Raw genomic sequence first — 25,458 nt, 5'->3', positions numbered from 1 at the left:
ACTCAACTATCAGAAGAATACACTGATCTGCGACTGCAGGCAATGATTGACAAAAGTTTTTCAACACTCCTGTTCAACAGAAGTCGATCTAATGATGTCTGTCGGGCACGGACAGCCAGACTTGGATCACAATTTGGCTGGTCTCTGCTGAACCAGATGAATTTCGATCCATCTATGACCAGCTTAACGTGATATAAATGGTCCGTTATTTTTTTTTTTTTAACCACTTAAGGTCCACCCTATAGCAGTATGTATGTATATATGTGTGTATATGTGTGTGTGTATATGTGTGTGTGTGTGTATATATATGTGTGTGTGTATATATATATATGTGTGTGTGTATATATATATATATATATGTATGTGTATATATATATATATATATATATATATATATATATATATATATATATATATATATTATAGTGTGTGTGTGTGTGTGTGTGCATAGCTCCCAACTGTCCAAGATTTTGAGGGACTGTCCCTGATTTGGAACAAAGTCCCTCTGTCCCTCTTTCCCCCTCATTTTGTCCCTCATTTTGGTCTGGTCTATATAGTTATACATAAAATGCACTTTTTATGTTTCAAAAAGTGTTTCCCAGTGCTAAACATTTCATCTAGTTTCTAAATTGCTGCATTTGTACATTTTAAAAGCCAATATAAAGGAATAGTAGTGGTAAAAAAAGCCCTTCTGGATTTTATTTATTTGGTTAATTCTCCTTTAAGGCGCCACTGGTGGCTCGCTCCCACTGTATTTACACAGCAGGAGTCATTCGGTGGCGGCGATCTGCCTATATAGCAGGAGGGAAGGGATGGTATTTGTGTCATAATAAATGCCATCCCTTCCCCTAATAAAAGCACCTCTCACTGTATAGTAAAGCACTGGTTAGGGACACAGTTAACCCTTTGATGTGACCCCTTCCCAGCCAGTGTCTTTAGTACAGTGACAGTGCATATTTTTAACACTGATCGCTGTATTAGTGTCACTGGTCCCCAAAATAGTGTCAGTGTCCGAATGTCCGCCGCAATATCGCAGTCCTGCTATAAGTCGCCACCATTACTGGTAAAAAAAAATAAAATAAAAATAAGGAAAAATATCCCATAGTGTGTAGACGCTATAACTTTTGTGCAAACCAATCAATCTACGCTCATTTGGATTTTTTTTTTACCAACACTATGTAGCAGAATACATATTGGCCTAAATTTATGAAGACTTTTTGATTCAAATTTTTTTTTTAATTGGATATGTTTTATAGCAGAAAGTAAAGAATTTTTTTCTTTTTTCAAAACTTTTTTTTTTTTTAATATAGCCCAAAAGTGGAAGGGGGGGGTTGTGTACTAGGAACTAGGAGGGGAAATTTTAGGGGTAGAGAATTTGTGCTAGAAGGGGTGGTTTATTTTCTTTTTTTGAGGGGGGGGATTTGAGCCGAGGGAATTTGTGCTGGGGGGGTGTATTTCAGCAAGAGAGCAGATTTATGCTTGGGGGGGGGGGGGGGGTTAAGCATACAGTTTAGGGCTCAGTGTTTTTGTGGGGGGGATTTTTGCTGACACATAATACTTATACATCTTGGGTCTTGGGGGGGGGGGGTGCAGTTTGGCATGTTTGCTCTGGGTTGCGGATGACCTTATCCAGGCAGTTCCTGTATACAGCAGTGGTTCTCAACCCTTTATTCAAGTACCCCCAACAGGACATGTTTTCTGAATTTCTCTTAGATAAAATAGCTGTCCAAAATACCAAGCCATTGATTGAAAGCACCTGTGCAAGATAAAGGAAAACCTGCAAACATGGCCTGTTGGGGGTATTTAAGTACGGGGTTAAGAACCACTTCCTGTATACAATAAAAGGTCCTGTTTGTCTCTCCCGGAGAGGTGGGAGGTATGTTGGTGCCTCTTCTTCTGTTTTCACTGCCAGATTCACTTTAAATATTTAATCTGAGACAATCCTATTTAAAAAAAAAAAAAAAAAAACGAGGTTCCGAACAATAGATTCCTTGCTATTGGAGGGAAACTGACAATGACAGAGACATTTTCATACTATCCTGGTGAAAAAAAAAAAGTAAAAAAGGATAAAAACATACACTAGAAAATTGTTCGGCTTTAATTTCAATCTTAATATAGTAAATTGAAAATTTCAAAACTCTCCTTCGAAGATTAGAGACGGCGAGCATTTTCGATCATTTCATGGGGTTTTCTTATCCTCTGGGCTTTTTTAGGTTGCAAATTGGAGGCCCCCAGTTGTGATTTCCCCTCCAGGCAATCAGGCAGAGCAGCAGGAGAGCCACACACATGGGACAATCTCCCACAAGCTAGTGCTGCCTGGTGTGACTAAATACCAAAAGGCCAGTTAAACAGATAATAAGGAAGGAGGCGAAGAGGAATGAAAGAGGTAAAAGAGAAAAAAAAAAAAAAAAAAAAAAAAAGCTCCCATAACACGCCCACATTGGCCTGTCTCATCTTCATATGAAACTTAGTGATCCCCTCCCAGTGCTGCCAGCCAGCACAAGCACTGAGTTGTGAAAGCTGTTTCATTTGTGTGCAGCATGTGGACGGGGACAGCCAGGGAATCATGAACACAGCCAAACAATGGGTGAGTTTGCCTTTTTTTGTTTTTGTTTTACTTTTTGATCGTTGTTTTGTTGCTGGTTCCCAATCATCTCCTGTTGCTCTCTTTATCCTTTATAATACAGAGTTGTTTTTTATTTGTTTTGGGATTGTTTTTTGTTTTTAGGGTTTTGTATTGCAAGTCTTTGTTGTTTGACATTTGTAGATGGTATCGGTATGTTGAGCGCTCTGTTTACTAAAATTTTGACAATACCTTTTTGCGTAATCCTTTTTTCTATAAAGTTTATTTCGTAGTTTGTTCTGATTTCAAAGAATGGGCTGACTTTGTGTCCCTGGAAATGTCCCTGGCGTTGAAAGTTGATCACCGTCACATTTTAAAATGTCCTGGATTGCTGCTGCTGTTTTGGGAAGGATTAGATTGGATTTGTTTATCTGAAAGTGGATCAGCATTGCAAAAAAATAGCATTTTTGTTTTTATTAACTAATATGGCGATACGTATTGTACAGGGTGTTTTTTTATTTTTTATTTTTTTATTCTCTACAAAGTTTATTTCATAGTTATTGGTTTGCTCAGATTGCAGAGAACAGGCTGATTTTTAGTCATTTGTCCCTGGAGATGGCTCTGAACATTGATCCGCCTCACAATAAAATTCCTTAATGTTTTTATGAACCAAAATTATGACAATACCTTTTTCCTTCCCTTTTTTTTTTTTTTTTTTATCATTTATTTTGTTTTTTTTACAGTGTTTTGCCTTTTTCCTCCTACGAAGTTTATTTCGTACTTCTTTTTTTTTTTTTTTTTTTTTTTTTTTTTTGCTTTTTTGCTTTTATTCAGATTATAACAATGGCTTTCATACAATTTTTGTCTAATTTTAAATTTCTCAGCTTTTCAAGGATTGGTTAATTGTCCCTGGCTTTAAATGTTGATCGCCATCACTATAAAGTCTCTTCTTTCCCCTTTAATAAGGTATATTGAACATTTTCGGATGTGTATGTCCTAGATTGCTGCTGTCCTGGGAGGGATTACATTGGATTTGTTCGTTATCTGTACACAAAATCTTTTTTTTTGAAGATTGATATCCAATGCTAGGAAGTATTTAAGGACCCAATATAATCCGGTTTAGTCGTTTTATGATGAGGTGGTTGTGTGCCATGGTTTTATTTTCTATTTTTTCCAGCTAAGGAGGTTGATGTCAGAGGGGCGACTTTGACACGGGCGACACTTTTTTTTTTTTTTTTTTCTTTTTAAATCTCCAGTGGCAGGATCACTAAGGCCTCATTCATACTTGGCAATTTGGAATCGCTGGCAAAAACTTATCATTTCCAAAGCGTGTGGCAATCGCTGTAAAACATGAAACTGCGTATTTGGTTCCCCTTGATGGAACTTCAAATGCGGGGCAATCTTCTGCGATTATCACGCTGCACTCGTGGCAAAATGTGCCTTTTAAAAATCCCATGAAGCTTATCGCCCAGGAAGGAGCGACAATTTTGGGGTGACAATCGCACATAGGGCAGCCCGTGGAAGTGAAGGGGCTGCCCTGCGTGTGACACATGAAATCGCCCCCACAAAATCGCAGGCGGTAACATGAGTTCCCTCTAGCTATAGAGTGTGAATGGGGCCTAAGTGGCCCCACCGTCTTAATGGAATCGCTCCCTCTATAGCTGAGGCAGCCAACTGTCTCTGCCATCGCTAGTGGCCAAGATTCAGCAGCATTCTGGCCAGTGACAGAGCGACATCTCGCTGCATTTGGCTACATAGGGATTACATAGGGACAAACAGGCAGCCTTTTTAGGGTTCACATTAGCAGTTGGGGGGGCCATTAAACTCCATGATTGAGCCACCCTTTTACTGCCCTTCAGTTATTATTATTATTATTATTATTAAAGAGGGAGTCCCACGAAAAAAAATGCCAGCGATGTCGGCACCCGGGACTGAATCGTCCCTCGGGTGTTGCCGCCGCCATTCTCTGTAAGGGAATCAGGAAGTGAAGCGCTGCGGCTTCACTTCCCGGTTCCCGCATGCGCGAGTTGCGCTGCGCTTCCTAACTGGTCCCCGCTGTCTCTGGGACCTGTGTGTGTCCCAGCAGACAGCGCGGTGGGGGCGGGAAGAGGCGTAGACTCCCGGAAGTGGGTGCAAATACCTGTCTTAGACAGGTATCTGCACCCCCCTCCCCCCTGAAAGGTGCCAAATGTGACACCGGAGGGGGGGGAGGGTTCCGAAAAGCGGAGGTACAATTTTTGTGTGAACCTCCGCTTTAAGGTACTTGTATAGCGCCATCAATTTACGCAGCGCTTTACATATACATTGTACATTCACATCGGTCCCTACCCTCAAGGAGCTTACAATCTAAGGTCCTTAACTCACATTCATATACTAGTTTCTCCCCCTTTAACTGCAGCGGCCGAGGGTGTACACATGCCGCTATTGCGATGCTTTTTTTCATGGCTGCAGCAGGAATTGATCATGTGAATGGGGCCACTCCGCAAGTACATCGCAACTGCACTAGTGCAGGGTCCAAGGGGTTAAAGCAGGTGGTGAGGAGGCGATATAATGCCTCCTCACTGTCTAACACCTCTGAAAAGCGATTAGAGAGCAAATCACTTTTCAGAGGAGCTGCAGTCTCTGCGGCACATATTATTATTATTATTATTATTATTATTATTATTCAGGATTTATATAGCGCCAACAACATATAAACAAACCCTTTGAGAAACTGTCACTGGCACTTTGTGTCTAGCTGCAGAATCGCCCATCTGATGTCAATCTAAAGTTCAATGTCCCAACTGTTTCTGGAATAATTAAAGATTGAGATATTAATGACACTGTTGTGTTGTCTGTGTAAATATTGGGTTGCATTGTTGGAAAATTCAATCGCTCTATTGCTTTTATTGTTTTCTATTGTTAATAAATACTTCCCAATGATGGATGTATAGGGGAAGATGAAGACCATGTGAAAACGCCAGACCTCGCATGTTTTCATGCATTTGATGGAATCTAAATAGATACTTGTAAAGAGGAACCAATCAAATCCTTGCACGGTATTAAATCTGAAGTTGCACGTGTTGGATGGAGAAGTTGTGGCTTTGTTTGACCAGCGATCGTTCCATGACATGCAGATAGTCTGCTATGGCTGACTTTGTACTCTCGGGGCCCATTCACATCGATCGAGTTGTGGTGACATGCAGTAATTGAGACGTTGCTTTATGGCAACCTGTTGATCAGCACTAAACTTAGTCCTGAACATTTTTTTTTTTAATGCACACATGTGAAGTGTGTGCTGCGTTCTGGTGTGGCACAATGCAGGCGGGTTGTTCCATTGAGAATGACTTTGTAATGTTTCAGTGTGAAGGGGGGGCCCTCAGTGACTGGGCTGCCAAAATGTTGTAATGATTTAGATTGCCTTTACACTTTTTTGCCTAAGGTCTTGTACCCCCTTTAGCGGCAGAGGCAGCAGCTGGGGGTGTCCACGTGTTACGATTCTTCCCTTTCAAGCCAAAGCTAGAAATTCTACCCCCTGCGGGCCAACCATGAGCCATTCAACTGAATGGGGCTGCTCTGCAAGCGCCCTGCAGCCACAAGCCATGATCAAGGGGTTAAAGCAGGCGGTGAAGCGGCAATACGACGCCTCCTCACTCACTGCCTGTCAAATGCTTGCTGAAGAGTGATCCAAACACAAATTGCTGTTCAGAGATCTCTGCACTTGTGAACGAGTCCTAAAGTGTTACTAAACCCAGGACCTTGCATTCGCTATATCTGATCTCCCACAGTACACAGAACATGGAAATGCAATTATTTTAGTGAATATAAATTGCTAAATTCCCTTGCTCGTCAGCAGTATATAGCAGTCTTGTGACTTATATCAGTGTCTGGTTAAAGCTTGGAGGAGGAGATTTCATTCTCCCCTGACTGTCCTATGAGGATGCAGGACCACTGACCCTGTCTGGACAGTGCTGATTGGCCCTGTGCTGATCACATGCACCGCCCCAAGAAAATAAAAAAAAAACTGTAGCAATACACACCAAACTGAGCATGTGCAGCATGCCCCCAAGGCTCTGTACTACCAGCAGATGGTTAGGGTGGAAGAAGGGGAGGATCAGAGAAGACAGGATCAAACAGCCTTTTTACACAATGCAGAGGATTAACCCCTTAGGTTCCACAGTGAGTATAACAAGCATGCTTTACTGCATATACAGCCTGATTTTACTGTTGTGGGTTTAGTAACACAGAGTTTGATAACTATGACGTTCTTTCTATGTTCAGCTTGTGGACTTGTGTTCTGTGCTAGTCTGGAAGAAGAAAGAATGGCAATTATAAATATGTAACTGTTATAATATTATTATACATGATTTATATAGTGCCAACAGGTTGCGCAGCGCTTTACAACATGAGCCAATCGAAGGGCCCATTTATGTTTCTGCATTGTGGTAATGTTGCCGCATCATTTTGAATAACAACCCAATCCACTAAGGCAATGCACTTGCATGGCAGCATACGAGAACATACCATAACATACCATAGTATAAATAGGCATCTGTGTGCGAGAAATGCGTCAGAGCGCTCCATAAATCTCAATATTGCATCTATGAGCGAGGTTTGGAGATTGCTGGTTTGTGGTCTAACTGGCGAACAGGAATGGCTACATATCGCTGAACCAGCCGACTTTTGATCCTTCTATGGCCAGCTTAAAGCGATTGTAAAGCCAGTTTTTGTGATTTTATTTTTTTTAGGTAATCCTATAATAAGGTTTACCCATAGGTAAGATTAATATATCCTAAACCTTCACCGTCACTCTGGATGCAGCTGGTGATGTTACCGGCGCATGTGGTCGGGCATACCGTGGTGGACCTTCAGAGCTTTGTGCCAAAACCGAGGGCTTCCGTGCGCATGAGCGGGAGTGACATTATTGTGGCTCCAGCCGCTCACACAGCCAGAGCCCACAAACCCGGAAGAAAATCCAGGGGAAGAGGTCAGCCCTCTCCGCTGTGACAGCGCACTGCTGGAGGCCTTTGGTCCAAGGTAAGTATTTCATAATGTGCTAGTATGCAGTTGCCTTACGGGTGTTTTTTTTTTTTTTCTTTAACTGCCGCGGTTTACTATTGCTTAAGGCTCGGCTCACATTTGTGCAATGCGGGAACCCTGCGAATCCACTGCGGATTTCCAGATCGCACCCGACTCGCACGTCAGTTCACACTGCCATATGCGAACTGCCAGGAGTGTCAATACATTGTTTATGACATCCCCCATTTCAGCTCTCATTGGATCTCATTGGGTGTGAACACCCATGCGATATGATTCTGGCGCGGACCAAAAAAAGGGTCCTGTGCGCGTTTGGACCGAATGCAATATCGGCCATACTATCTGTATGGCTGAAATCGCATCACACGGACATAACATGTAATTTGCAGTGCGGTGTGAATCGTATGTGATCTCGCAGACCGCAGTAGTGTGAACCGGCACTTAAGGCTGGCCAGACATAAACGTTTTCTTGTTCAATTATCCTTTAGATTTACCAAACGCCATATAATGGGAGTTCAAACCTAAATAACACTTTCGGTTTTGTATCCAATCAGACAGGCCCTTGCACTACATAGTTGAAGGTAAATCTAAAAGAGATTGTACAGAAAATTGTGTAATGTATGGCCAGCTTAAGAGTAGACAGTCGAGGGCCATCCTGATGTCAAACTGCTTTCTTCAGCGCACTATTAGTGAGTCCTCCTCTGCTGTCTTTGGATGGATCGCCGAGGCACCGGGCAGAGTTTTGGGTTGGATCGCCGAGGCACCGGGCAGAGTTTTGGGTTGGATCGCCGAGGCACCGGGCAGAGTTTTGGGTTGGATCGCCGAGGCACCGGGCAGAGTTTTGGGTTGGATCGCCGAGGCACCGGGCAGAGATTTGGGTTGGATCGCCGAGGCACCGGGCAGAGTTTTGGGTTGGATCGCCGAGGCACCGGGCAGAGTTTTGGGTTGGATCGCCGAGGCACCGGGCAGAGTTTTGGGTTGGATCGCCGAGGCACCGGGCAGAGTTTGGGTTGGATCGCCGAGGCACCGGGCAGAGTTTGGGTTGATCACAACTCCTGCTAAGCGTTTACTCCGTAGTTTTGCCATGTCTGGCAGCTTTCACAACTGCTTAATATTGCGCCCGTTCTCCTCTGCAATTGAATTTTGCAATTTTTTTTTTGTCACTGACAGGCTTGTCCTGTTCTGGTGGCTGGAGGTGACCCCTTCAGGGGTCTCTGTACATACTTTTCCTCTTGTCGTTTGTCTTTGTTTGGAATGTACCTTCCCATCCCCCTCTTTGCTCTGTCCATGGTTTCTGCTCAGCTTTCACACTACAGTGCCAGCACCCGACGTATTGTGTCAGCCATTGAATGCTGGAATCCATGCTGGGGAGCAACTACTTTTTTATTAGGTAACTGAAAGCATTTAACATTCGGTGGCACATCTGCCTGTGTGTGGGTATTGGATTACTGTATTCATTTAGAGTGCTGATACTTGCTGGTGGAGCAACATTAAGACCCCTTTAACACAGGCGTTCCGTTAATCTGTTTTTTTTTGTTTTTTTGTTTTTTATTTCCATCATTGAAAAATGGACACCATTTTTTTTTTTTTTGAAACGTAAAGTCCCTTTCACACTGGGTGGAATCCATCCAAGTGTATCCGCCTGCTCAGATCTCTCTGCTGATCCCCACTGAGCAGGCGGATGACAGGTCCGCTCCGCTATGCAGAGCAGACACGGACACAGCCCGCTACTTTCCATGGGGCTGTCGGCTGGAAAGACTGCATGTCCGTTTCCATCCGATTGTCATTTGATCCGCTGGGTAGTTGGCGAGCCTATCCCCATCCGTCCTATTTTTAGCGGCCCGGATCAAATCCTGGCCGCTGACAGCAGACACATGTCCGTGGACATCCACCACCTCATAGAGAACAATTAATGGTCCGATCGGGTCCGCCTGAAAAACGGACATGTGGACCCAATTGGTCTGCTGGTGTGAAAGGGGCCAAAGAAAGCCAGGTTTTTCTTCTGTTTTAAAAAATGTATTGGACGAAAAACGGATGTAAGCGGACAGACGGTCCGTTATTATTTATTTATTTTTGCATCCATTTTTGCATTCGTAATGGATTAAAAAAACTGATGTAAACTGAATCCAAGTGACTGAACTGATGAAACAAACGGAACGCCCGTGCGAAAGGGGCCTAAGCCCTCATTCACATTGAATACGGATTTAAAATCGTGCGACTTCATCTGAAATCACACGATTTCAAAAGCCGCATGTCAGTTCGATTTCGTGTGCCATTTTGAAGACGTCTATGCAGCTTCATGCACAGATTTCTATGCAGGTTGCAACCGAAATGACCAAAAGTAGTGAAGGAACTTTTTCACATTGATGCAGCCCCGCAGTGTTGGCGTTGCACCGATTTGAACAGTGCCATTGCTGACAATGGAGTGCGACTTGTCATGGGATTTGACCTGTCAAATCACATAAGTCGTTCCAATGTGAACGAGTAAACATTTACATCAGGCCATTCCATAGGAGCTTGCAGTCAAATGACCCCACCACATGTGTTGCTGAACAGTGTGTTTTGGTGGAAACCAGTTAATTTGCTGCTTTGTTTTTTTTCAATTTATGGGAAGAACCTTCAAATATGGGAAGACATTTTGGATTTGGGTTTCACACTTTCCACACCTGTCTCTGTCATTGAAGTGTGCAGGGCTGGGTGGCCGCAGATCGCAGGTTGTGGAATTTGCAGATTTCTTCTGCTGTCATTTGCATCGGCACAAGTTGGCAGTGCGAATGTAGCCAAATTTCCCCTTGCTTTTATGAGATCTTCATTGGGAAGCCTCCCCGAAAAAAGTACCCAGACACCAATAGATGCCTGATCGTTTCAACCATTACCATTTCAAAGAAACTGGAGGAAAGGGCAGTTTGGATTTCCCCATCCAGGCTAAACAGTAGGGATGGAGGAATCTCCACTGCTGGCTATATTCTACTCAAACCGTGATTACATCTAATAGGATGCAGTCATTCTTTGGTCCATCCTTTCCCAACCAGGGTAAAGTGGAATTTTTGGGTTCTTCTGGAGATTCCTTGAGAAGAGAGCATTGGCAGGTTGATCTTTCGGTTCTTTCTGTTGCCTCTGACTTTTTCGTGTGGGTTTCTAGAAGGAGATGCGAAGAACCCACCCGGACTTGGTTTCTCCTGATATTGATAAACAAGCTGTCATTGTTTACTCGCTGTTCTTGGAATGCGGTGGCGTGTTAAAACATCGTCACACGCACACAATTGTAGCAATTTGAATGAGCTATTGAGGAAAACATTCTGTGAAATAGTCACGACTTGAAAAATATGCTCATTGTGTGACATCAATGTAAACCATTGCTGAGATTATGGTGCTGACATTCTGGCAGTTCCGGAGAGCTCACCACAGGTCATCTATGGCTGAGGAAGGTCACCAGATCCCAGAGGTTGTCAGCTGGCCTTGTGTTCTCCTTCAGTTGGCAGTTCTGCTGACTCTCAGATCTGTTCGATGGTTCATAAATAAAGGATTGGGTTCTTGTATTGATCCTTTTTTTTCACCTAATTTGCCCATTCAATCTTCAGTGAATGTTTTGTGACCTTCTACATACAAAGCAAGGAGCAGCAGATATCCATGTTTTGATGTACAGAATTTTCCTAAAACTTCAGTGGTAGAATTTCTCTCCGTCCACCCTTCTTCACCTGTGTCTTCTGCTTTGTAACCTCCATCATGGAGGGAAGCTGTGGGTCCTGGCAGTGTACCAGTCCAGCTAAGCACTGATCACTCAATGTCCATTGTAATTTGTAAGAAGCTTATGTGTCTGACCAGTATTTACACTATAGCTGTAGAGCCAACTCTGTGTATATTGGGGGGGTAGGCACTGTAACCTAGTCCTTCTTGGATAAGGTTTTAGAGTATTTTGGTGGTTGAAGGCTGCCATACATGCCATGATTTTAAAGGGATGAAGAAGGGAAAATAATCAGCCACACACACTAACTCCTGCTGACTTAAAGAGGAGTTCTGCCTGCCCCTTTAAAAATTAAAAGTCAGAGGTTACACATACTGCAGCTGCTGACTTTTAACATTAGGACACTTTCCTATCCCGGAGTCCAGCGATGTCGGCACCACAGCCGATGTTTACATCGGCTTGTCGGGTGCTGCCGCTGCCATTGCTGGTAAGGGAACCCGGCAGTGTAGCCTTTCGGCTTCACGGCTGGGTCCCTACTGTGCTGCGCTCTCTCACTGGCCCGGCAGAAGAGGAGGAGGAGGGAGGAGGAGGGTGGCCGAGCTGCTGACCTACTTCGCCACGGCCCCATCTCCTGGAAGTGGGGACAGGGTACCAGGAAAAAAAAAGGTAACTGAGGTTGGCACCGGAGGGGGGGGGGGGGGAAATCGATCAGCACCTGCGGCCAAATTGGCTGCAGCGTTGATTAGTGAATTCTGACGGTGGAGTCTCCACCGTCAGAATACAATGGCCAAGCAGGGAGGATTCCTCCATCCACCTCGAATGTGTGGATGAGGGAATCTGTTGATGGGAGAAACGTGCACATTTCTTTCCTGCAACCCATGGTTGCAGGAAAGAAATTTGCACAGTCTATGGCCTGCCTTAGTCTTGTTTACCTCCAGACTGTTTGTCTACTGTGCCCATGGCAGCACTGGAAGCTTAGCCTGTGAGAGGTCATTCAGCAGCCCAGAACATTTGTATCTGTAACCGAAAACTTCCACTTCCTGTCTTTAGTGACCACATAAGAAAAGAAATGACTATGAGAGGTTAGACTTGGTCTGTATAGGTAAGGGGGGTTAATATCATCTAAAAGTTCCGTAATTAAAGAAAAAGTGAATGCAAACGTTTCCAACTTGTCTCCCGTAACAGCTTATGGATCTCTACAGGTACACTGTGATGAATCTACTGAACCCATCTCTGGTCAGCTGATGTGTATGTGGATTTGCAGGTGATAACCCCTGACCGTTTTTTAAAGAATCTACGTTTGGAGGGGTCGGGTATATTTGGTTGACTGCTGCCTTTTACCCAGTGTGGTTTTGTCTGGCAATACCCCTTTCCTACTCTAATACCACACAAATTACTCAGGCAGTGCTGCCCGCACCCAACAGGAGAATGTAAGTGTAGCTGTTGCTAAAAGCTGCTGTCAGATTTTTACCCCTAGGGGCCAATTCACAGATGAATTGCATTGATTTGCGGAGCGTTGGAACGCACATGCTGTGCACTGGTAAGGTGTGTTGGGATGCCATTTAACCACTTGCTTACTGGGCACCTAAACCCCCCCCCCGCCCAGACCAATTTTCAGCTTTTAGCGCTGTCACTCTGACAATTGCACGGTCATACAACACTGTACCCAAATTAAATTTTTTTCTTTTTTTACCCACAAATAGAGCTTTCTTTTGGTGGTATTTGATCACCTCTGCGATTTTTTTATTTTTTGTTAAAAAAAAATGAAACTCCGAATTAAAAAAAAAAAATAAAAATACAAAACCGTTTTATATTTTAATAACTTTTGCAAACAGGTAATTTTTCTCCATTGATGTACGCTGATGAGGCGGCACTGATAAGGTGGCACTGGCACCACTGGTGGGCATTAATAGGTTGTACTGGTGGGCACTGATTTGTGGCAGGCGGTACTTGTGGGCACAAATGAGGCGGCTTCACCTCTCCCTGCTCGGGACCGATGCCCCTTCAACAGAAGCCGGTGATCGGCTTCTTTTTTCTCCTCACGCTGTCAGCGTGAGAAGAAAAAAACGATTACCGTTCTCCTTTTTACATCACGTGATCAGCTGACCCCTTACTCCGACCTGTGATCACCCAAGTCTCATTGACTCACAGGTGATCACAGCGCACGCCCTTCAGGGGGGCGTGGCCAGCTTGCAAAGGGGAGGACGTCTATTGACGTACTCCCGGCAAAGCAGATCCGCGCTGTAGCCATCATTCGGCTATAGCGCGGATCTGAAGGTATTAAAGACAATCTTTGGGTTGTATGAAAAAAATGTAAATGTCAGCAGCTACAAATACTATAGCTGTTTACTTTTAATAACAGGACACTTACCTGTCCAGGGGTCCATTGCCATCCTCACCTAGGCCAGTTTATTGCCAGTCTTTGGGTTCCTGTCACTGGCATGTTTACTAAGGGAAGCCGGCTATGACTCCTTGCAGCTGGTTTCTCAATGCGCTTGTGTTGCCCTTTGTGAATGGTCCTGCAGTTTTTTGGGACCTGTGACATGTCCCAGAATGCTTCAAGCAAAGGATTTTGGGGGGGGGGGGGATTTTGCTCGGATTGTCTAGGCAAAGTAGGAATGAAGTGGTAGCGGGTATCGGTCAAAACTAGGCATCTGTCCCCCGTCCCCCCCCCCCCCCCCCCCCATTCCGAAAAAAGGGATCCAAAAGTGAAGGGAGGGGAGTGATGTGGAAAAGCAGAAACTTCCCCTTTTGGGTGAAGTTCTGCTTTATTGGTAATAGCATGGCAACACATTGTGTAAGGTTTTTATTTTGGCCTATGTTCCTGTTAGGGAGGTTTACCTGTACTTCCTGTAAGGACAAAAAGTGATAGAAATCCCTCCAATGGGGACAAAGACTACAAAAAAAAGTTTTTGTAGCATGGGAATGGTTAGGCCTCATTCACATATCTAAACCCATATAAATGAGTGTCATTTTTGTAATGTTATACTACACACTGGGGCTGATTTACTAAAACTGGAGAGTGCAAAATCTGGTGCAGCTCTGAATAGAAACCAATCGGCCTCCATGTTATTTTGTCAAAGCTTAATTGAACAAGCTGAAGTTAGAAGCTAACTGGCTACCATGTACAGCTGCACCAGATTTTGTACCCTCCTGTTTAGTAAATCAACCTCACTGTTTACTTGTATTCAGGTTCATTCAGTGTAACTGCATTTAGAAAATATTCTGTGCATCCAGAGGCAGATTAGATACTCTAAAACCATGTACATTTAAAGTGGACCCCCCCCCTTACTAAAAAATCACGGTATACATCTCTGCGTGCTGATATGGAGTTACATTCATTAAACATTTTTTTGCTTTTACTTAGAATTACTGTTTTTCCGCTTCCTGTTTCAGTGAGTCACTGGTGATGTATCTAGGGCCCTAGGGCCTCGCAGATGCATCCTGGGAACTTCCTGTCACATGTTCTAAGACAGGCCTGGGGTCCTAGGCAGAATTTCAGGAAATAAAGGGAGATAGATTGATCTGTCCTTGGTAAAAATGATCAGTGCGAGAAGAATGGGGAGGGGGAGGGGAAAAAAAAAAGGTATGTAAAGAATAAAACACCTGGCATTTATTTAATGGCATGTAGATTGCCATTACTAGATAAGGGTGAATTTTATTTTTCCATGAATCCAAGAGAACTTGATTTGGGATTTAAAGTTTGTGCATGATTTCCTGATCAATTTCTCTATAACGCAGGAGGCCCGTATACACGAGGGCTTAGACTTTTTAACTTTCTGAATGTTTGTGTTGGTGTCAGTGCTGTCCTCTCCTGGTGGCAACTGCTCTCTCCATTTTTTTTTTTTTCCCCCTGGTGTCATGGGGACAGGAAGTGAGGGAAAATCTCCCCTATGGGGTTTTTAATAAAAACCTGAAAGAAATACTCCAAGTATTGCCAAAACGGAAAACTATGGGCTTCAATTTTATGAAAAAATGAATTGTGATGGGAAGGGGCTCCAGTTTCATTATCTAAACATCCCCCCAATACTATAATCCCCATCTATCAAAAAGCTGATCTAGAATTCCCCGATATTGCTTCCTTTTCTGTTCCTCCCTTCTGGAATGTTGTAGCCAAATCCTGCAGGATAGCCATATATTTTTTTCATTATGGAGATTGCTTGTTAGTGACTTTGATTCCCTTTTTCTCTTCAGTCTTCTACATTGTGATCGGCGGGGTGTCCTGTACTCCTGAGATAACATGGCAATTTATCAGCCAATGACTTTAATCAAGAGGAGAGCAATGACAGCATCAAACACAAGCACTGGTGTCTGCAGACACAATGGGATAAGATTTTCTCAGCCAGACTCCTATTGCGCATAATGAGACATTGATACGTGTCTCCAAAAGCCCCGAGCCACGTGAGCCCACCATGTTCATTATTCCCAACGATTAGGACACTTTTTTTTTATTTTTTTTGTGCAAGTAATGTCCTGACCTTGACGGGGACTTCTGATGGAGGATAAGGAAGGTTATTAGAGAATGGAAGGGTGTAATAATTGCCAGCAATACCATTTAGATTGAGATAATACGGTATCTTTGGCCCATGAAATTGTTTAATCAGAGAGTGATTGATGTTTAAACTCCCGCCCCAAAGAAAGGCTCTATCTATCCATTATGTGTGTTAGATATAGAGAGAATATATATTCTCTCTATACCTATCTATCTATAAGGTGTAAGCATACCAAGACATTTTGGACAATTTCATGCTCCCAACTTTGTGGGAACAGTTTGGGGATGGGCCCCCTCTACTAGGTCACAAAGCAAGGTCCATAAAGACATGAATCACAAATCTAAACGGTCCCTTAGAAAAATGTAATGAAAATAGATTACAGAGTCATTAAGTGGTGGATGTGTATAGATTATTTTTTGAGAATAAGAAGGCCATAACACTGTTCGCATTTTGTCCAGTTCCAGATGAACAAGCCAAAATTCACTTAGTGAAATATCCTCAAAATCCTGTAAAAAGCGGAAAGTTTGTTGGCCAAACAGCAGCTGCATCCATCCCGATGCAGCCACTGTTCAGATATTCTGTTGACCCCTGTTGGTCCAGAAGGGGGATTTATCTATCTTTGTTTTGCGTGGCTGGGGGAATCGGTTGTTTTTTTTTTTTTTTTTTTTTATGTTCAGCACGTAGGCTGAACAAAGAAAATCTAAATGTATGGCCTGTTTAAGATTCATGGAGTAGTTCTTTGAAGTGGATCTGACATGTGTCTGGGATGACATTAAAGGATCTGTGAATCTTTTATATGTTCTCCCAGGGTTCCAATCTCTGTGTAACAAATTTCTTGGTGCTCTACATACTGGAGATGATGAAGAAAGTAGTTTATGCTCCTTGGTCTGCCCAGGGATGATGCAGTGTTTTTTGTGCTTTTTAACACTGTCAGTGACTGTTTAACCTAACGCATGGGAGAGGTCATAGAGAATAACAAACACCAAGCTGAAGACAGGATTGTCTTTATTACCTACAGCTTTTCCTGATGCAGACGTGCAGAATATGGATGAATACGCTGTGATTTTTTTTTCTTATAATTTGTCGTAGTATTTGGTAAAATTCAGGCACTGCACATAAAGCGCTGCTACCTTTTTCATGCTCTTCAGAGCAAACCACAAAGTATTAATGAGACCGCTGCCTGATACTTTGTATAGCAGCCATGCACTCATTTTATATTCTTTATAAAATATAAATCCATTTTAATCTCTACGATGTAATCCACGAATAGGCCTGCAAAGTTTGATTTAATTTTATTAAAAATGAACATCTCCAGGTCTAAAAGGGACAGTTTTTACATTTTGGGATATGAAGGGCCTTCTATATAATACAGACGATCTATGTTATTTTGACTTTGATCCCTAAAATATTCCTGCACATTTAAATAGATTTAACCAAAAGACATTTGGTTTGTTACTTAAAGCATAGCTCCCAACTGTTCATGATTTTGAGGTACTGTCCCTGATTTGGAGCAATGTCCCTCTGTCCCTCATTCCTCATTTGTCCCTCATTTTGGTCTGATCTATATAGATGTATATAAAATGCACTTTTTATCTATCAAAAAGTGTTTTCCAGCACTAAACCTTTTATCTGATTTCTAAATGGCTGCATTTGTAAATTCCAAAAGCCAATATAAAGGAGTAATATAATAGTGTAGCGCTACTAAAAAGTGAAAATAAATCACAAAAAATAGAAAATAAATAACATCTAAAAAGAAACCAAAAAACAATATAAATTGGCTATGCTGAATTTAACCCAGTGGGGGTGTGAGAAAGAATGTCCACAGAAAATCTTAAATGGTATATTCCTCTGGTGAGAGTAATCCCAATCGTGAGATAATCAGTGTAAGGCTTGTCTGTAGTCAACAACAGCGGAACTCAAGATATAAATGGGTACTCTTACCAGCTGAGATGGACCCCAAATGCCATACAACAGAGCGTTCAGACAGGCTTGGGATCTTATATTATGTATATCAGATGATGTTGTATTCATCAGATGTCGCTGAGATACTGGACACAGATGGAAGAACCCGTTTCAAGGTGGTATCCTCAGCTCCTGGACCGTGAAGGCTCCAAGTACTCCCCTGTTGAATAGCCGTCTTCAACGATGTTCCGTGAGGGCTCCAGGGAATGATCATGTAAAGCAGAAGGAAGGAGAAGGACTCCAATGGTGCAGGTCAAAAACCAATGAGGTTTATTAAGAATAAAAGTTCAGATGGTAAACACCAATCAATCAAAGTGATCACAGGAACGGGCTAGCATTTCTTGTATCCCACATTGCCTCTATTTAATTTTTACCTGTTCCTGTAAACACTTTGATTGGTGTTTACCATCTGAACTTTTATTCTTAATAAACCTCATTGGTTTTTGACCTGCACCATTTGAGTCCTTCTCCTTCTTTCTGCTTTACATGATCATTCCCTGGAGCCCTCACGGAACATCGTTGAAGACGGCTATTCAACAGGGGAGTACTTGGAGCCTTCACGGTCCAGGAGCTGAGGATACCACCTTGAACGGGTTCTTCCATCTGTGTCCAGTATCTGAGCGACATCTGATGAATACAACAACATCTGATATACATAATATAAGATCCCAAGCCTGTCTGATCCCTCTGTCGTATGGCATTTGGGGTCCATCGCAGCTGGTAAGAGTACCCATTTATATCTTGAGTTCCGCTGTTGTTGACTACAGACAAGCCTTACACTGATTATCTCACGAATGGGATTACTCTCACCAGAGGAATATACCATTTAAGATTTTCTGTGGACATTCTTTCTCACACCCCCCTGGGTTATATTCAGGATAGCCAATTTATATTGTTTTTTGGTTTCTTTTTAGATGTGTTATTTATTTTCTATTTTTTGTGATTTATTTTCACTTTTTAGTAGCGCTACACTATTATATTATTCACTTTGAACTTTGTATGTTTGAGTGTTAGCAGCTTGTGTTCTAATTTAGCGCAGTCTTTTTCCCCACCTCCACCAATATAAAGGAATAGTAGTGGTAAAAAAAAGCACTTGTGTGTTTAACCAATCTTGTTTTTTTTGTACAATTCTCCTTTTAAGGGGGCGTGGCAAGGGGTGTGTCCTATGCCTGCATTCTTTTGGTGATGCTCATTCACATCTCAAAAAGTTGGGAGGTATGCTTAAAGTGGTTTCCCTCTAGTGTGTACTAGCCTCAATCCAAAGTATCAAGTTCCCATCTGCTCTCACTTCCCTCTACTATTTGCATCAGTCACTCCTGATAGTCTATGCCAGGGGTAGGCAACCTGGGGCCCTCCAGCTGTTGCAGCACTACAAGTCCCATCATGCCTCTGGGAGCCTTGCAATGCCTCATGGCATGGGGAAATCTAGTTCCACAACAGCTGGAGGGCCCCAGGTTGCCTACCCCTGGTCTATGCTGACTCACAAGGGACCCCCCTCTCAAGCACCCAGCAGGTGATTGGCAGCCTCGGCTGTGCATGTTTCCCTATGAATTATTATAGAGGGAGGTGTGTCCTTTCCCTTCACTTAGGTCTCAGGTTACACTTGGCTCCCAGCTCTGTGCTTGGCAGCGTGTGATCAGATCCACGCCCCTTGCCGCCTTCTGAGAAATAGCCTTTGACCTGTGTCCCTTGGATGGATCTGGAGGAGAGATGGCTGCAGATAAAGAAGTACAACTTCTGAAGGCAGATTTGTTTTATTTCTGTGTAGCACCCGAGGCCAGTCACTTTACTGAGTATATGGATAGGTTTACAACCATTTTAAGTAAAATAAAGTGGATGTAAACCCAAATTTTTTTTTTTTAATGTCATAATGTAGAGTATAAGACTTTCTATCATTTGAGCCCAGTCTTGCCACAAAGAGTTAATCCAGCTCTGAGCAATCCTCTTTTATTGTTCAGTGAGAGAAATCTTGACAAACTGAGAAAAACTTTGTCAAATCCTCCCCCTTGCTGTGAGTGACAGGTGATTTACATATCTCGTGCACTAGCCTAAGAGACGGGCATTATTTTTTAATTCCCTCCCCCACTCCTTTCTTCAGCAGCTCTGCAAAGATTGGCTGTTCCACACCTCAGTATGATTGGGCATGCTGAAGTCATGTGGTTACTTTCCTGTCTTTTCACTGGATGTTAGAAATCATAGCAGAAGTTCAGTGTAAGAAATACACAGGATAAAATGCATATTGACAAGGGGAGTGTAGAGGTGGGCGGGGAGTCTACTGACATCACGACTCCACCCACCGAGCTCCAGACAACAGACCCCGCCCACAGAATCTGCAGTTTTCAGCTCTCATAACAGACAGAGGGGAGACATTTGACAGGTAAAGATACATGCAGGAGGAATGTATATCCTTATAGATAACCCCTATGGCAGTAGTTTAGAAGGGATGACATTGGGTTTACATCCACTTTAATAAATAATTTTATTTATTTCACCTTTTGCATATCTGTGCTTCCTGCAGCCACTTCTGGTTTACATGCATCTGCACAAGTGATGGGTATGTGGCATTTCTCAAGGCCAGTTTTCTGATGGTGACAAACCTCCGAAGCCCATGTGACAATGCACAATTAGGAGGGGGGGGGGCAGAGCGTTTCCCCCCCTATGATGAGGGCAAAGCATTGCCACCCTTTGAGGATAAGGGCCTAAATCTTCATGGCAGAATAACCATGTTTTATTTTATTTTAACAAAAGCCAACATAAAAAATTTGTGTACCTGGAACTTTTTGCCATAATGTACAACATATTTGCATATTATGGTAAACTAGTAACGTTACCTCCTCCTCCTCCTCCTCCTCCTCCTCCTCCTCCTCCTCATGCTCATCCTCCTCCTCCTGAAATGTCCGCACTGCCCTCCATCACCAGAAGTCTTCACTTGGTCGTCTTCTGTTTTTCTGAGTTTTCAGCCCTCTTGATTGGCTGGGATGACGTAACTCCCACACATGTGCATGGCAGTTACTGCGTCCCAGCACAGAATTGTGCCAGGACTATACACTGAACTGTGCTTGCATTACCCAATGTGCACTAAGAAAGAAAAAGAAAGTGTTCTGTCTATGGGATGCTCTGTCGGTATGGGACACTTCGCAAACTGCTCATGCGCGTGAGACCTAAAATGTTGCAGTGTGCGTTCCACACACTTTGCAACATGTGTTCTGTCGATATGGAACACTCTCGAGTAACGCATACCTATATCGAGACAGCAGCAGCTTTTCTTTAAATGCTGCGTATGCGCTATTCGAGAGCAATCCAAAGTGACAGAACACCGGTCGCAAAATGAGTTGAACGCAAGGATATGGGATGCATACCGGAAGATTCTATGTCTCGCGCGCATGCGTCCCATACCGACAGTGTCCCATATCCACAGAACACCGGCAAGAAGAAATATTTGCGACAAAAGAGGCAGAGCGTCTCCTGTCATAAAAAAAAAAAAAAAGCCAACCTGTCAAGTAAAAATAAGTTTTCTTCTGCTTTTAAAGTGATTAAAAATATGACTATTTGAAATTCCTTTTAATACATTAAATCTTAGGTGAGATTTTCGAGATCGGCTTTACATCCACTATAATGAGTTTGAGGCACCTTTTTCACTCGATGTGCTTCTACAAAACCTTTTAAAAGCCTTTAACTGCCATGCATAAAGCCGGGAAGTGTTGTTTGGCAGTGGACTTAGTGGTTGTCTTAGAGACATTTCTTCTCGGTGAACTATGTGGAAATGCAGAGGATCTTAAAGAACTTTAATTGCTGTTTGAATTGTAAAGTCGTCTTTCACCTGCATGTCAAAATCCAAGGATGATGATTGTGGGGGTGGGGGGGGGTTTAGGATTTATTGGAGTTTTTCTGGCCATGGTTTAGAAATATCTTTTGCATAGTGATGGTGGGTGCTGAACGTAATCTGCCCTGTGCAAAAATCAAAATCTTGCCCAGATTTGCAGCTATAATATACTGTAAGTCTATGGGCCTATTCACACAGCTGTGTCTGGACCATAATGCTGCACTGCAGTCAGCAATGCAAAAAAAAAAAAAATTAGAGCACAGCTGTGTTTGGGGTCGTAAAATTTAAGCTTTCTCTAAGCTGTACACGTGTAAATATGTGTAATGTTTACATGCATTAATGCAGCCTATTAGCTAATTGCATCCTTTCATGGATGTACTGACCCATCTCCTGTGCCGAAATTGTACTCTTGATTTCACTGCACACTGTGAGCTTCTTACAATGTGAAGCTGCAGCAAGTCAGATGGCACCCACCTCATTTCCTGGCTGGAGGACCTCATCTAGTCTTTTTTTTTTTTTTTTTCCCTCCCCAGACTAAGGTCTGTATTACATTGGCCTCAGCGTATGTAAGAGCATTGTCAACAGCAAGCATTTCCAAAGCATTTGCAGAGCTTTCAGTAAGATTTGTTGAAGCCTCTACAGCAGCCTACAAATCCAGTTTGTAAATGTTGAACGCAGATCTTAATGTGTGCTGATTCCCACTTTAAACAAGCTGCTAGTAGGCTTCAGCACTACTTTAAGCTTGTTGAAAGCCTGCTGAAGCCTGCTAGCAGTTTGCTTAAAGTGAAAATCGGAACTTCCATTAGAGCGTTTAACCCCCCCCCCAAAAAAAAAATGGAGCCTGCTCCTTTAAAGCATGTTATACAGCACAGTGCTTGTGCTGTCATTTGGCCCCTTCTATCACCTAAACAAACCTGGCTGATCCTGACAGTTTCTACCTTCCCCTATGTAAACTGACCACAGTGTATCATGGCTGCTGAGCCCTGACACCGTGGTCAGTTTATGTGCCTCCTTCATCCGCAGCTCTCCTGTCTCTCCTCTGTCCTCTCCCCTCCCTCCCTGCCTGTCTGCTTCTGTGTCAGGGCCCCCCCCCCCTTCCTGCTGCTGAAATAACATTATTTACTTTAAATAATCTGCGCGGTCTCCATATGTCCCTCTGCGTGTGTGTTGTAAAGGAAGATTAGCGGTCATGTGACCCGCCGGCTCTCTCTCCTCCCCTCCAGACTGACCTCAGCGGGGGAATCTCGGGCCCCTCCCACTGCATCTGTCAGACAGGGAGAGCCAGCGGGTCACGTGACCACCGATCAGCACTTACAAATAAGGTTTATACAGCTTTTTTTTCTTTTTTTTTTTTTTTTTTTTTTTTTTATACAAAACACACACACAGGGGACATATTGAGAGACCGAGTGGATTATATAAAGTAAATGATGTGGGTTAACAAACCCTTTAAGATCCGTGTATAATATTTCCAGACAGGAGCTGAAGGGTACTTTAAATGCTAAGAGAAAGCTGCTTGAAGCTTGCTGTGAAAGCTTTGCAAAAGCTTGCTGAAAGTTTCATAAGTTTTCCATTCACTCTGCTCTTATACTAGCTGAAGTCTATGTGAAACTGGACATGCTGTTCCAGACCCAACCCTTATTTCATAACAGATTTTAAACCATATTGTTTGCAGTGAGCACCTTGTTTAAAGTTTATAAAAACACATTTTTTTTATTTTGTAGAAGGGGAGGGTTAAACTTTCTATTAGTTTTTTTTTTTTTTTTTTTTCTTTCAAAATGAGATTTCCCATCCCTTCCTGTCCAACATGAAGTGAGAAGAAATCTCTCCATAGTAAAAAGCCTCTCAGTCATTTTGTCATTGAAAAATGTGTTCCCGTTGGAGGATTTGCGCTCTATTTCTGATCTGGTGATATGTTAGAATATATAAATAGGTTGGGGAAGACTATCTTTTCTTAGTGTTACTAAACCCAGGACTCTACATTCACTAATATCTAGTCTCCCACAGTACACAGAACATGGAAATGCAATCATTTTAGTAAATCTAAACGGCTAAATACCATTTCTCATCAGCGGTATATAGCAGTCTTGTGACATACATCCGTGTCTAGTTAAGGCTTGTAGTAGGAGTTTTCATTCTACTCTGACTGTCCTATGAGGCTGCAGGACCCCTGACCCTCTGTCTGGACAGTGCTGATTGGCCTTGTGCTGATCACATGCACCCCCCCCACCCCCCCAAAAAAAAAATAAGCTCTCTAGTAATGTACATAAAACTGAGCATGTGCAGAGTGACTCCAAAGGCTCTGTCTTATCAGGAGATAGATGGGGGAACAGCGGAAGAAGGGGAGGATCAGAGAAGACAGGATCAAACAGCCTTTTTACACAATGCGGAGGATTAACCCCTTAGGTCCCACAGTGAGTATAATAAGCATGCTTTACTGCATATACAGACTGATTTTACTGTTGTGGGTTTAGTAACACTTTAACATCTGGCTGCTTGTGTGCATTGCTGAAGATAAAAAAGGCAACATTTTTGCCTTTTTCTCTTTATTGGGTATATTGATTAATCCTGGGTTCACACTGTAGCCATGCGGTAACCAGCGCAATTCCACTACTGGTTCCCGCATCTCTCCCACAGACAGTTCACACTGCCCTCTGCAAACTGCTGCGGATGTCAATACATTGTTAATGACACCCCCAGATCGGTTCACAGATCGCAGTGCGAACTGTGACCTCGCACAGGAATCAGATCGCATGGGTGATAACACCCTTGCGATCCGATTCCAGTGCGGGGGAAAAAAAAAGTACCTGCACTATTTTCCTGCGAATCCAATGCGAGTCCAGCCATACAACTGAACTGAACTCGCATTGCACAGACATCGCATGTGATCAGCACCGGAGAGCGGGTGCGAATCGCATGCAATGTCTGTGTTCGCACAAGTGTGAACCCGAGGCTTAACATTAAACTGTACGAACCATAATCTTCCTCCCTACCTTCGATGACTTGGTATTATTTGGAGAGAGGCCATTGGCTTTGAGGGGCAGCAGGGCTAATCCTTATGCCCTATGAGTATATATAGGGGGAATAGGGGAATAGTGCCACTTTTTTATGTTCCAATAGTGAGTGTATGTAGAAAGAACAATGGGTTACTTGGAGGACAGTACTCGGGTTACTTAGAATAATAAACAAAGCCCATATCGGTTTCCATGGGAGGTCGCTATTAATGCAGTCAATGAGTATGACCCTTATTACCGCAGAGCCTTGGATGATCAGTATGTTGCTGCAGGCACCGGTGCTCTTTATTGGCTAAGCAGACACCTGGGAAAAGCTTGGCATTCTTGTGTCACTTGGTATCCATGCCTCGGGAGGTGTCTCGGTGATAGATGGATGAGCTGAACATAAGGGTGAGGTCACCTGTCTCCTCTGTGCTTATTATAAATGTATCTCATCGGTTATAGACTCTACCTGAAAGCCCTCTATTGCACTCTTTTTAAATCTGGCTATAGATGGATAGGATTTCAAAAGAAAATTTGTTAGAAAGAGGTCTTGGGGGGGGGGAGAATCGTACATAAATTCTCAGGACATTTGTTTTTCGAAAGATTGTGTTTGATTTGACTTTGGAATTAATGGACTTTACGGAAAGAAAACCACATTCACTGTTAGAAAGTTGTTTGGTCGAGGAGAACTTTTCATCTTGCTTTGAACGTTCTCGTCAATGCAGTCAAAAACGAACACATTTTATTAGGACCTTCTTTCACCAAGAATTTTTGTTCAAAATTTTACCCATCTGTGGCCAGCTTAGATCGCCTGGGATTGGGAGAGGAGGCTAGTGGGCAGAATCTTCCTGAATTTTGGGTCCTCTGAAAGAGCTGTAAACGAAGGGTTGTAAACATTTTATTATTTTTATTTATTTTTTTT

General features: G+C 43.0%; 1 protein-coding gene across 4 annotated transcripts in view; it reads left to right on the top strand.

The window, feature by feature from the left end:
- TIAM1 (TIAM Rac1 associated GEF 1) overlaps window positions 1–25,458 on the top strand; it is a 607,717-nt gene that overhangs the window by 270,339 nt on the left and 311,920 nt on the right. Inside the window, exon 1 of one of the 4 annotated variants that reach the window (XM_073617109.1) lies at window positions 2,445–2,587. The exons of the other annotated variants lie outside the window; for them this stretch is intronic. The gene's annotated coding sequence lies outside the window, so the exon portion shown is untranslated. Of the gene's footprint in view, window positions 1–2,444; window positions 2,588–25,458 lie in introns of those variants that run through there. 4 annotated transcript variants of the gene reach the window in all.

This window comes from Aquarana catesbeiana, linkage group LG02 (assembly GCF_042186555.1).
Source record: "Aquarana catesbeiana isolate 2022-GZ linkage group LG02, ASM4218655v1, whole genome shotgun sequence".
Taxonomy (NCBI): domain Eukaryota; kingdom Metazoa; phylum Chordata; class Amphibia; order Anura; family Ranidae; genus Aquarana; species Aquarana catesbeiana.
This window is presented reverse-complemented; position numbering and strand designations above follow the sequence as displayed.